The sequence below is a fragment of the Pocillopora verrucosa genome, chromosome 1 (genome assembly GCF_036669915.1).
Source record: "Pocillopora verrucosa isolate sample1 chromosome 1, ASM3666991v2, whole genome shotgun sequence".
Taxonomy (NCBI): Eukaryota; Metazoa; Cnidaria; class Anthozoa; order Scleractinia; family Pocilloporidae; genus Pocillopora; species Pocillopora verrucosa.
In genome coordinates, this window is record NC_089312.1 from 35321121 (window position 1) to 35334442 (window position 13322).

Here is a 13322-nt window from a genome sequence, read left to right on the forward strand (position 1 = left end):
ATACTTACATTGTCATGATTGACAAAAAAACACTGTCTGAAGACGAAACAAAGACGAAACGAAGAATAAAGGAACTGCTTGAAAGCGAACTGCGACTAGCGCGACTACCGAAAAGAAAAAGGCCCTGAACAGAGAAAACTAAGTTTATATACGTACGAAAAACTAAAAAATTAATGCATGAGAAAACGACTAACTGAAAGTGTAATTGACGCCAATAATTGCGAAAGAAACAATAATGAACGAAAGTATGTGATATGGAAAACAACAGAAGCTAACTAACCGGTGAAAAAATATTAATAGACGAGAAACAGCAACAGCACAAAGAGACACCTTAATTAATGATTGCATACATTCCGCACGCTAAGATCTCACACACATGAAGAAGAAGCTTTCTCCATGAAGCCAATATCCTCTGTAAATGCTCACAGTCGAATCCTCTTCTTCATTTTGCCTGTCATCAGTTTGATAGGCCATGAAGACATTTTGCGTTTTACAGTTTGAAAACTTTAGGCTTGTGGTACAGCGTGCTCACGTGTGATCGGCAGTGCCCACAACAATTCCATCTGTCAGGTATTTCCATACCAATTGTCCGTCATTAGCTCTCAGGGCATACAAATTAGTATGGATTCCTCATATGAACAACAGTTCACTCTTATCCAGGCGCGATGACAACCATATGGCGGAGTCCGTTTTAAGACTCCACAAGAGTGAACCATCAGTCTGACGAAAAGCTAAAATCTCACCTTCACTTGAGCCGATGCAGACATTTCCATTTGGAGCGGCAAACGGCGAAGAGAATAACCCACCCTTTCCTTATTCAACAAATAAAAAAATACCGATATCGATAAATAAAAAGGCATTTATATTGTAACTGACTATAATTAAATGAGAGTCATATATGTGAGCTGTGGATAAAAAAATGAATATGGAAGTGATCTTCGCAGTAATGAAACTACTTAAGCAGTAGTAATATTTTCACCACTGCTTAAGTAGTGTTTATTACTGCGAAGATGGAGAGTGTTACGGTATAACCTAACCGACAAAAAAACACTGCTCCGACGAACTAAACCACTTTATTAAACTACAGGTAATATTCTTATCTAGAAACGACTTTCAATGTAATAACTTACAATATAATAACCTAGGTCCTAAATATCTTCCTTGAGCCCTCTACAAATCATATCTTAGCTTACCACTACACAAACTCACGACTTTCTCGAAAGTTCCTCGTTCCTTGCACACAGGCTTGCTACTACACAAACTCACCACTTTCTCCAAAGTTCCTCGTTCCTTGCACCAGCTTACCACTACACAAACTCACCACTTTCTCCTAAGTTTCTCGTTCCTTGCACATCGGCTTACCACCACACAAACTCACCACTTTCTCCAAAGTTCCTCGTTCCTTGCACACAGGCTTACCACTACACAAATTCACCACTTTCTCCAAAGTTTCTCGTTCCTTGCACACCAGCCTATCACTACACAAACTCACCATTTTCTCCCAAGTTCCTTGCTCATCACAATCCCAAAAGCCCAACCTCTCGATAAAAGCTTCTTAGCGCTCTCACACCGTCTCGCTTTTTTTTTTTTACCCATGGGCAACTCTCGAAAAAAACAATCTACGTGAGCGGCGACTACCTAAGCGCCACGTAAGCAATCTCGTGATGTATTCGCATCACGCTTAGCTGTGTAACAAGTATAATGCAATAATTGCATTACTCGACAAAACATTCTAGAAAGTCCCCTGACACTGAGGTCAGCATTACTAAGCGGTATGGATATTCTTGACCAAAACAATATTACTCATTTACACCGGGGGTGCCAATTACTCATAACAAGAGAAAGAAACATTGATAACAAACCTCCCCTAATCTAGTACCTGAATCCAGTACATAAATGTTTCCCTCGGTGTATCCAACAAAGAGAGTCCCGTCCACTTTACTTACAACAGCTGAAGACTGAAAAGCCGAGTCGGCCTAAGACACCCAGAGCACATGACCATCCTCAGTGTTCAACGCGTAACAGTTTGCATCTTGTGAAGAGAAAAATACGGCCTTGTTATCATGGCTAACGGAAGGAGGAGGAAACGGGTTCAGCTGTTTTGTACTTCCAAATGATTTCGCCAGTTTCACCGTCAAGAGTGAATATATTTGCCCATAAGGACCATTTCAGAACCAACCGAGGAATTGAAGCATTGAACATGGTGGCGATTTTCCGAAGACATTGGTCAGGTAGAACTGGATTTACAGGCAAGCCCTCTCTTTTCCACGAATCAACGAACGTGCTGTGATTGAAGATAAAACAAAAGCTGTTTACTGAACCTCACGTAACTAATTGTTTGAGAGTTAGGTTAGCCCCAAAATGTCTGGCAGCTAAGAGTAGAGAGTAAAGATTAATTCCATGGGATCAATATCAGTATCTGGGCAACTGCCCACCTACCCCTCCCCTAACTCAACAACAGTCAGTTGATAAACAGTCAAGGTTAATGTTGGGTTAGGGGAGGGGTAGGTGAGCAGTTGCCCCGATACTGATATTGATCCATTACATGTAGTCCACGTGGCCTGCATTGCTTGCATTTCCTTAGAACACAATGAAAACAAATATTACTTTATTTGCTCGATTCCTTGCAGTTTATTTTGAGTGAGTGTGTCTCTAAGTATTTTTTCCTTCTCCTCTCACACACAGTCAGTCTCACAGGCAGTCTCTTCCACAGCCGTCATTCTGGGAGGGGGTGGGGGAGGGGTGACACAACAACGATCCTGCGACGGGGACTAAATTTGTGATGGTAACGCTCACAAAGTAAGCTACATTGACACAACAACGATCCTGCGAGAGGGACTAAATTTGTGACGGTAACGCTTACAAAGTAAGCTACACTTCTTGTTCAGCTATGGTACATAATTTTTATTATTCATTACCTATGACTCATGTATCAAATCCCATTTTTCTTACATAATTCTCATGTTGCCCGATCTTGGTTGAAGGGATGAAAGGTATTCTTAACAACTGATGGGCGAAACTTTTGAGATCTCAAGTAAACGCTTTAAGTTGTCAACTTCGAAGTTACTGACACCAATACCACAAGCAACTTACTGACTGTGGTCATACTGCCACAAGAGACTGTGGGAAGAAAGTTTGTATACATAATAATTCCCTATTCTATTAACCATATAACCTCTAAGAGTGACTAGTATCTACTTTCTCCCCACAATATCATTTCACAGTTAAACATTAAGGTCATCAGTATAGTGTCCTCAACCCTCCAAAATAAGTCATCGCAGCTCGACTTTAAATTGTGATTTCTTCTACACGTTTCAACCGATGCCATTCAAACTGCTACCGACGCGAAGTTCTTTCTGAGCAACATCAAGTGAACTGATCCCAAGGGCCATAGAAAAATTTGACCGTGACGCCATCTGAGCAACTGCGCACCTACCCCCTCCCTAAACTAATATTAGCCCTTGACAACAGTCAACCTGTAATCGGTTGACTGTTGTTGGGTTAGGGGAGGGGTAGGTGCACAGTTACTCAGATACTGACGTTACTTTAGGTGAAAGTCCATTTTGAGAGCAAAGGTCTCGTCGTTGTACGTCAGCAGTTGCATAGGTGACTAGCCTTTTTGTTGCTTCGTAACGGTGTATCGTTTTTCAGGAATAAGAACAAGGTGGCAGAGAACTCACTTGTTTCTACAAAGGGACTTAAATTCTATCGGATCGTCCGTCGGGTTTTCTAGAAAAGAAGTGTCGAAAAACTCTGTATTTAGCTGAGCCACATCAAACGAGTATAACTTCTTGCATCATGGTCGTTAAAAGAAAGCAGTTTACACCTATCACAAGGGTTTCCCATTGAATAAGATTACAAAGGATATTTACGCGAGAAAATGATATATTTTTAAGGTGAAACTTTGAATGCCTTTTCTGTACCTCGGATTCTTGATGGTTAATCCTTCTTCGGGTTAAAATTAATCACTTTTCTCTTCTTTCCCTTTTTTCTCAAATTCATTTGGCTTTAGGATTAGCCATTGTTATCCCTTTAACTCCAAAGAGAGACTGGATTCTAAAATCTTGCAATATCTTATTTAAATCAAATGTATAGGTCACGAGAATAAGGGAAAAGATCACCATTTTAAGAGGCTCCTGATTATCAAACAAATTCTCCTTGTCAGCACCATAGTGTATAAAGGGTTAAGAGGAATATAAGAACACCCAGCCTGAGTTTTGGGCACTTCATCATACATTACCTTTCCAAGAGACAAAATTCATAAGGCTTTGTTCTTCTCCTCCTTTAATTTCTTTGGCGTGTCGTAGTCTCAAAAAAAACAATCTGACTTAGGACGTAAAAACTAGTCACAGGTCACAACCAAATTCTATAGGCTTGATAGGTTGCAATATATCCCTAAGTGTAGGAATTTCGCAAAAGCAAAATTTAAATCCTGAAGGTCCGCTATTGAGATACCAAATACAACTGTACGCCCTGGTGTAGGTAGGGGAAGGAACTGAATAAAAAGTATCAAGAAGTTGTTGTGAATGGTAGTTGATTGCGTTCGGTAATTGCAGATAATCAATGTTGTGCTCAGTTCGACGAGACGTACGTGAATTTTTTTGATTAACTATAATTACAGACAATTAAATGTTCGAAATGCGTTGCCAGATTTCATCGATGTCATTTGTTCGTTTATTCGTTGAAAAAATTTGGTCGACTAAAGCAAGTACAAGCAAGAGAAACGTGAGTCCGAATAGCGCCTCGTTATACAGGAAGAGAAACAGGCGGAGTTGGAAGCCGCAAAGAAAAAGCTGGTGGAATATGTAAAACTGGCACAATTTTACAATGGTTTACTTCCGCTGGGAGCGGAATCAACCGCAATGGTGATTGCAAAAAGTAGCATCCCTTAGGCTGGTTTTCGTAATGGTGTTGGTAGTGGTAGTGGTAGATGTTATCCTGGCTCAGCCATTTTCTATGATTCAAACTCCCGAGCAAGGCGAATCTTTGCAAGCTGGTGACAAAGTCTTAGTCATTACCAAGAATGGCATCCAGTCCCATCCAGTTATCTCCTTCATCTTCATCCACGGTCAGCCAGAAGTTGGGGAAGGATTTTTAAAAATTGTATCCAAAATAGAAAAAACCCTCCTGTAACTGCAGACCATCTCATGTTTGTGGAATTAATGAGCCAAGCAACAACCATCCCTGCTAGAGATGTTAAGAGATGATGTTCCAATACAAAATCATTCACTGAATTTTACCAACGAATAGCTTGTTACACAAAATGAAAAAAGTTGCCCACCCTCCTGTCCCTTATGTCCTTCTGAGTGTCAGACCCTGTGGCATTTGTTTATAAACTGCATGCTCGCAAGTTTATTTTGGAATAGATTCGAGGAGTAGTACTCAATCTCTAGTAATACGAAACTGCTGCTGTCAGAACCAGAGGTTATGTTCGGAATTATTCGCTGTTACACCCACTGTTTAGCCCTCAACCATCTAATTATTTTGGGTAAATATTTCTTATATGTTAACGCTTTAAATACCATAACATACCAATTCGAAGATTTTGTCTCACTTGCGCGCGAAAAATTAATCTAGAAAAATATATTGCAGTCAACAGTAATAAGAAGAAGGAATTCAGGAACAAATGGAAATTTTTTTCTGTCTTTATAAAATTGTATTGTGTCCTTTTTCTTCTCAACTTTTGTATTTTGATTTGTTTCTTATCGCTACTTATTTATTTAATAATCTATTAAATTCTAGAAAATTAATACCCTATGTAGTGTAATTAACAAACAAAATTCTTATTAGTGACAATTAACATGTTAACAATAACGTAAATAGATCAACTGTAATGCAATTTGACTAGTGTAATGGTATTGTAATATATGTATTGTAAGTAGTGCAAGTTAATGTAGTGTAGGCATCGTGTAAGAAGTAAGTATAGTGTAAGTACATATGTAAGTATAATATATAGAGAAAAAATAATAAAAAAACAAAAAACGAAAAAAAAAGAAAAAAAAGTCCGGCAAAATTTACTTGACAGCGACTATGAAATATACATAGTGCGCCTACTTGTCACCACCGTTAACTGGCATAAATCACTACAATTTGTAGTAAAGTCTAACATAACACTCTTGCCTTGTTTATTTATGATTTTATTAGCCGTTTCGATTATTATATTACGCCTAGGTATTACTTTTTGATAGGAGCCCGGGTTTTGCGTTGTGTTTTCCCCTCCCTCATTTATATCATAAGCTAGTCACGCAATAATTGATACCGACACAAATGAATATTTGCCATGTATAAAGATTTTTGTTTGTAATAAATTGAAAATAGTAGAATATGTGCTTTTTTTGGTCACTGATCGTTGTTTCAGCGGCAGCGAAGCAGTTAAAAGCGGATTTTTACTTCGACGCTATTGAAATTTATAGTATTCAGACAGGTAAGCAAAGCGTGATGCTCTGGGAATAAAAACTTTTAGGGGCCTTTTACATGATATTCGAATGAGTTTTGTACAAGAACGAGTTCATACCGGTTGCCACATAATAACCAGTGTAAAATTTATTCGAAACGAGTCATTTCTGAGTGAGTTTATTGGGGTTTTCATCACAGAACGAAGCACTCATTCTGGACGACCTTTTCTACCTGTTTAATGTAAACGCGGCACGACTCTCATATTTGTATTAATCCTCTTTCGGAGCGAGGGAAGCATAGAAAAAGACAAAAATGGACATAAATACTTGTTTTTACAGGCTAATTGTTGCCACTCCCACACGGATAAGAGTTAGGTACCTTTTATAATTTTATGGCGGTCGTTTTCGAAATTCCAGGCGCGCACCCCCGCCCTCTTATGTAAAGGGGTCCCCGGGGGTGTTGATACGTGCAGCACAATTGAAATTTAGCAAGGAAAAATTTCTGTGTGATTTTTGGCGAAGAGAAACGAGTTTCGTCAGCGTCTAGTTGCTAGTGCGGAAGGGCCCTTTACCACCGTGTGCATAATTACGCGTCCCCCCAGACGGCGGAAAGCCAACAAAGTGTTTAGACCTTAGTTCAGAAAACTCCGCCTCTGTCTGAATTTTTGGTAGCCTATTGACCAATTCCCAGTCGAGACTTAAGCCTGACGTCACGCGTAATTTTGCTTACGGTGGTAAGTAGCCTACTTACCGAAGCCAGGTTGAATTTTCCAGACATCTTGAGTACTATCTGTGATACACGCTTGCCAATTCGTCTATTGGCTTTTGGAATCGACTTAACCCTACCTTTACCATGGCCGGACACTTCTTTTGGCACCCTACATCTACTATTGGAACCACGACTCCACCCAACACCGACATTTGATCTATGAGTGGGGCAATTTGTAAGATCATCGATATCTTTTGGCTTCTCGAAGATGCCGGCACGCGACATAACTAAATCAACTTAATTTTCTGGATCTGAAAACTTGCAACTCCGCAAGTACTTGAAATGTCTTTTTAACAATCACGAAAGGGAACGACTAGAGATATACAACTTCGATCTTCTCGATAACTACACCCACAAGTTCCACCAGCGAACGATTTAAGTGAACAGCAAATCTCGAAGTTAGCATGTAAGATGGGACGCTTATAAAACAGATCAGTAAGCTGAATCAGTATGTAGCTTGTCAATCAAATTGACTATTGTAGCCATACTTTGACTTCAGCCGGCAAAGGAATCATCGATGGATCTGGACATTGTAGTTTTCTGAATGCAGTAATTCCTTGATGGTTTTTCTAGATGTCATGCAAAGAGGAAAAAATTCATCTCTTGATATTTCTGAAGTTAATTCATCTTTGAATTTCTGTGTTACGCTTGTCATGCAACTGATATAATAAGATAGAGAAGATATATAAACTAGAACTCAAATCTGGCTAGAATGTGGAAGAGCATAATTAACGTGATCATCGAAACAGCTGATAAAATCATGAATAAGTGAGGTAATAGTGTTATGTTAGATTTTTTTGCAAATTGTGGTGATTTATGCCAGTTAACGGTGGCGACAAGTAGGCGCACTATGTATATTTCATAGTTGCTATCAAGTAAATTTTGTCGGATTTTGAGTTCGTCTCAAGATAGAACAACACGAATACAAAAATAAATTTTTACAGTAACTTTATAACCAACCATCCTTTTGTCTTTTAAAAGCTTGAAGCTCAGTAGATTCTGTCATATTGGTCATTGTTAAAACTGTCTTTGTTTTGATGCTACTTTTCGAAATAAGAAAAGTATGTCGGACAAAAAAACTCACCAAAAAATAACTATTTCTTTGCCAGCTTCAATAATGACAGGGTATTAAGTTTAGATGATACAACAAAGGACTATGTTGACAGAAATACCATAGGTCCAGTATATTCGTTTCATGAGGTCACACAACTCGGGTAATATTCACGGTGAAAATTGCATATTTGAGCGGTCGAACGAAATAAATTATTTCTAGAAAACTGAAGTAAATTCTTACAAAAAAACTACACCACAATTATTAGAACATATTGGGCTACAAAATACGAAAGTAGGGGTAAAAGCAAACTTTGGGTGACTTGCCGCTGTTTGTCTGATGCATGCTAACATTAGCTCTTAAGATCGGAGACACATTGTACGTGAGGGGAAACCATGGTTCAGGGGAGGATTTAGAGCGTCAGCACCGTCTACGAGAAAGGTGCATTCGCTCCAGTAACCTTGAGTGGCAATTCTGGTCAACGATGTTCACACCTCTTGTCACTTTGATGTGCTGTCCCGTAAATGGTCAGTCTCACAGAGCCATGATTATTACTCGCACTCTGTATTACGTGTCTCCACCGATGGTGCGTAGGATCAGTGCTATTGGAGAAAAACGATTTTAACAATGTTCGACTGAACTAGGAATTTAACTCTCGTCATTTCTAGACTAGGCTTTTCACTATAGATTCATTGTAAGTGTGATATGGGAAGTTGAACAAGTTGGAGGATAACAAAACTGTCTTCCGTGTTTTAATTCTCACATTAGGTAGTTTAACAGTATTGGGTGATACATGAATGTTAATCAATAACAAAGTCTAAAGTTACGTAAGTGTTTACAGCTTAAAAGCAAAAATTAAACCCTAGGTAATTTTTGTGTGTCTAACATGCGAAGGAAGCTCTTTAAGCATATAGGTTTAAATGATGTATTGCCAAAATTTTGTGAATGTGGTTTTGCACGTGTCAAATAGAGACTTTTGTATTGATAACTTATTCGTGGGAGTTGACCTACAGTCATTAAGTGACCGAGTCACCCGTTAGCAAGCTTTATGAGAGGGAGTGAGGGAAAATAGAGGAATGCTGCATCGAATGCTTCCCTAAACGATGGAAACAATAGTGAACTCAAAGCAGATTAAAACTAATCGCGGGAAAACCGACCTTAGGAAGGTGACTTTAACTGATAGTGCTTCCAGCGCAATGAATTTAACCAAGAGGGTTATCATGGATGGAGCAATCAATTTTAAAATAATTAATAGACGAACTAAACGCATATCATCAGGTGTTTCGATAGAGAAAAAAACTAAAACGTAAACGTAGGGTTTCAGTTTTTGAAAGGTTACGAACGTACGAAAAATTAAGGCCTCTAATTGAAAAAGACATTTGAGACTTAGAGTGCTAGCCAGTTTCCCAAATATTGGTGTTTCCTTGTTGGAATACGATGTATGAAATAGATAGATCATACTAACGTTTTCCTTCAATTGAGTACCAAAAATTGCTTCATATAAATGCAGATGTGCCAAAGAAGAGTTTTCGTGATCTATTATACTCATTTTGAAATCACTGGTGATCCCTGTAATCTGATTAGCTCTAAATGGTGCGATTTATTCTCGAATCGTACCATTTTTTGCCTTAAATCGCATCTTTTTCCAAGCCAATGAGGAGGTTACACTAAAACCAAAACAACCAATCAGATTTTAAGGCTTGTTTAGAGTAACCGATCAAATTACAGTAAAAATGAAAATGTGACAAATTTTGCAACTTTTGTTTCCAAAACTCTTATTTTTCCCTCCCAAAGATGGATGAATTAAATTTCAAACCGGCTCAAATATTTCTGACAACAATAATGATAATAATAAAAAACAATATTTTAAGAGGAGGCCTCCATTCACCTGGAGGTGGTTTTCAGGAGGATCCTCGAAAAATTAAAACAAAAAAGATAAAACAAACAAACCAAAAAAAAAAAACCTAAGGACTAAGACTACAAGCTAAAGTTGAAAGCTGAGAACTAGGAAGAAAAATACTAACTAGAGATTAAAATAGTTCAATAGTAAAAAATTCAGTTTGTGTTTAAAAACCTTTGTAGCGAAGCTCGCAGCGCGCGAAGCGAAGCCCCATAATTATACGAAATAGTGGTAACCCATCAAGCCGAAAAAATTTGGACGTGCGACCGTACGATTGACCGTACAAGCTCGATACTAGCTTCAGTTTATAATTAAAATCACGTTTCGGTAAAACAACGACTTCGGCCTTCATCGCCTAAAAACCCTCGCGCCGGTTCATCGCTCGAATAACTTTTCAAAGTGTTTTTGTATTCTTCAAAGTGTTTCTTGTCCGGTCGTTTGGAATGTTTTAACAGTCGTGATGTTAATGGAAAAGAAGTTATCGTACGGATTTTGTTTTGCCTAGGAAGCTTTCAAATGATAGCGAACGGCGAGCGCAAGTTTCTACCTCTTTCTCTCTTCAGTCAACTATCGCAGGATCTACTCTTTTCATTTAAAAAAATCGCGCTTGGTCGAAGAAGTGTTGTATTAGCCTAAGAACGAAGTAGTAGCTTTTCCCAAAATTGAAACATAATGGGATTGAGTCAGCGATGTCTGTTAGATTTTTCCTAATTTTGGTTTCCCTGTTCTACGTAGAAGTTAGTGTCACGAGACCTGTTTTCCATATTTGGTATTGTACACGAGGTTTTCTGTTTAGATTAAAAATAGTTCTTCCGCCATCTTGATCTAGTTACTGTGTTCCTGGCCTTTTATTCGGAATACACAACAATGTCCATGTTTACATTCAGTTTGACGCGGTAATTTGATTTGGACAATATTGTCATGTGAGAACCCGTCAAACATCTGAGAATTAAATTACGGACGGCAAATGTGTGGTGCGAACAAATGCACGGGTAAAATGGAATTTGCTCCACTACTGAATGAGTGAACTTCATTGTTTAGTCATGGTACTTTTCAGCGCCATGTTTTCATGCTTTCTACTCGATTCGTACGAACCTCAGGAAATAATTTCAATTGTCTCACAAAACATGGAGCCACTCTCTCTTCTCTCGACATCTCGAGGCGTACTAACTGCTTGGGTTATGATGAACATGCTTGCGATACGATATTTTTTTTTCGTAATGCTGGAAGCTGAAGAATCCATCTCTGAAATCGATAGTCATCACATTTTACAAGAAGCGTCTGAGCTGTGATCGTGTAATTAAACGGGATCTTGGCAATTTGAGTTCACAAGCACGCTGGTGAGCACGTGATTAGCGGAAATAAGTGTTGTTCTCAGTTTTTTAATTCGAGAGCCGTTTTTGAGAGTCCGTTTGTGTAACTTTCTTGGATATTTTTTGTTGAATTCATTGAGGTACAATCTCGGAATTTCATAAGTCATAATGAACGATAAATTTGTATCAGGACCATAATTTAGGGAGATTTTGTTAACACATCAGTTTACAATTCGCGAACCATTTCTGTAACCTACTCGGATATTTTCTTATGAATTAATTGTAGAGGTGTCTTTCATCAAAAATATTTTTTGGTGTGGCTGTTGTCCTTTGTTGATCTTTGTAGCCAAAAAAAGCTGGTAAAGGCACTGAATTTTAAGACCATAAACTGATGTTTACCAGGCAGTTGCACTCATCACAATTATATATTCAAGCAATACTCTACATATATAAACTGTCTAACTCTCAAGATTTCATTAGTAATTCTCCTTACTGTCTGCCATACAATTTATTTGATGTTAGTTTGTAGAATTTGGAATTGGATCAACCATTAATTCCCTCATTGATATTTTTCTGTATTCTCATTACTTGTCTGCTTGATGTTGTACTGATAAAGTGAGGAGAATTTCTACCTAGGTCGCTAGTGGGACTAAAAGGGTGAAACTGGAGGATTTCATTATATTGTGATGATTAAAATTTTCTTATCCTTTCAAATGTAACAAGAAAATGTGATGAGAGTCTGACGTTATAAAACAATGGAAAAACCTGTTGCCAGTAGCTTATATCTGTATGTTTAAATGTTCATAGGAAGTGATTTTCTTTGAAAGTGGGGATACAGAAATTTTCAAAGCTTCAGAAAAAAGCTGTTTGCAAGTACTGAAAAGCTAACTGACAATCATACCTTAATGGTTGACATGCTTCGCTCAAACATGTCAATTGTGTGCCTACCATTGTAGATGTGTCTTTAAAAATATTTTTTGGTGTGGCTGTTGTTCTTTGTGGATCTTTGTAGCCAAAAACCTACTAAAGGCACTGAATTTCAATATTTTATGGGCACCCTCCAAGGTGGAAGAGTAGAACACCATAAAATGATGTTTACTAAGCAGTTGCACTTACCACAATTACATATTCAAGCAATACTCTTCATATATAAAACTGATTGCGTGATGTCTTTAACCCTTTACACCCTAACATCAGTATGCATATTCTTCATATTGTCCTCTATACATTTCCTAATGTGCTGGCAAGGAGAATTTGTTTAACAATCAAGAGCTTCTTCAGTTGAATATCATTTTCTTTATTCTCATGACCTTAATGCTTGATTCAGGGATGATATTGCAAAGAAAAATTAGATACTAGTCACTCTCAGGGATTGAAGTGTTAATAACTGTACACATTTTATATGCTCCTCGCATTTGTTGGCAACAATAGTTAATGTTGTTAGGAAAGCGAACAAAAAAATGGACAGAAGACAGTAAAATGGGATAAACTTTACACTCAGTTTACCATATGATCGAAGAAACATCACAGAATACTTAAGAAGGGAAACTTGGATTGTGCTAGGTAATTTCCTCTATTGCCCTTCATGTTTTTTATTCAAATAACATTTTATCAGTTGTAGCATTTGCCTGCAATGTGTCTGAGTGTAGACTTGATTTTTCTCAAATGTAAGCTGGTAAAAGATAGATACTAAGAATAAATGTCTATAAGAAAAAGTACACACCATAAACAAAATCTCACTGAAGTGGTGGTATGATTGATTTGTGATATTTGGAATGATAGAAGCAGGAAAAACACATTGAGCTTTTTCCTATACCTCGTAAGTTAATTAGATTTTGGATTATACACTCAAACTGGGTGAGATTAAATATGGAAAGGTAATTGTTATTATAGT

The 13322-nt window shown here is 37.9% G+C and overlaps 1 pseudogene; it reads right to left on the reverse strand.

Moving 5' to 3' along the window:
• Nucleotides 1–506: 506 nt before the first annotated feature.
• Nucleotides 507–2202, reverse strand: LOC136279358 (desiccation/radiation resistance protein DR_1769-like; annotated as a pseudogene).
• Nucleotides 2203–13322: the final 11120 nt, after the last annotated feature.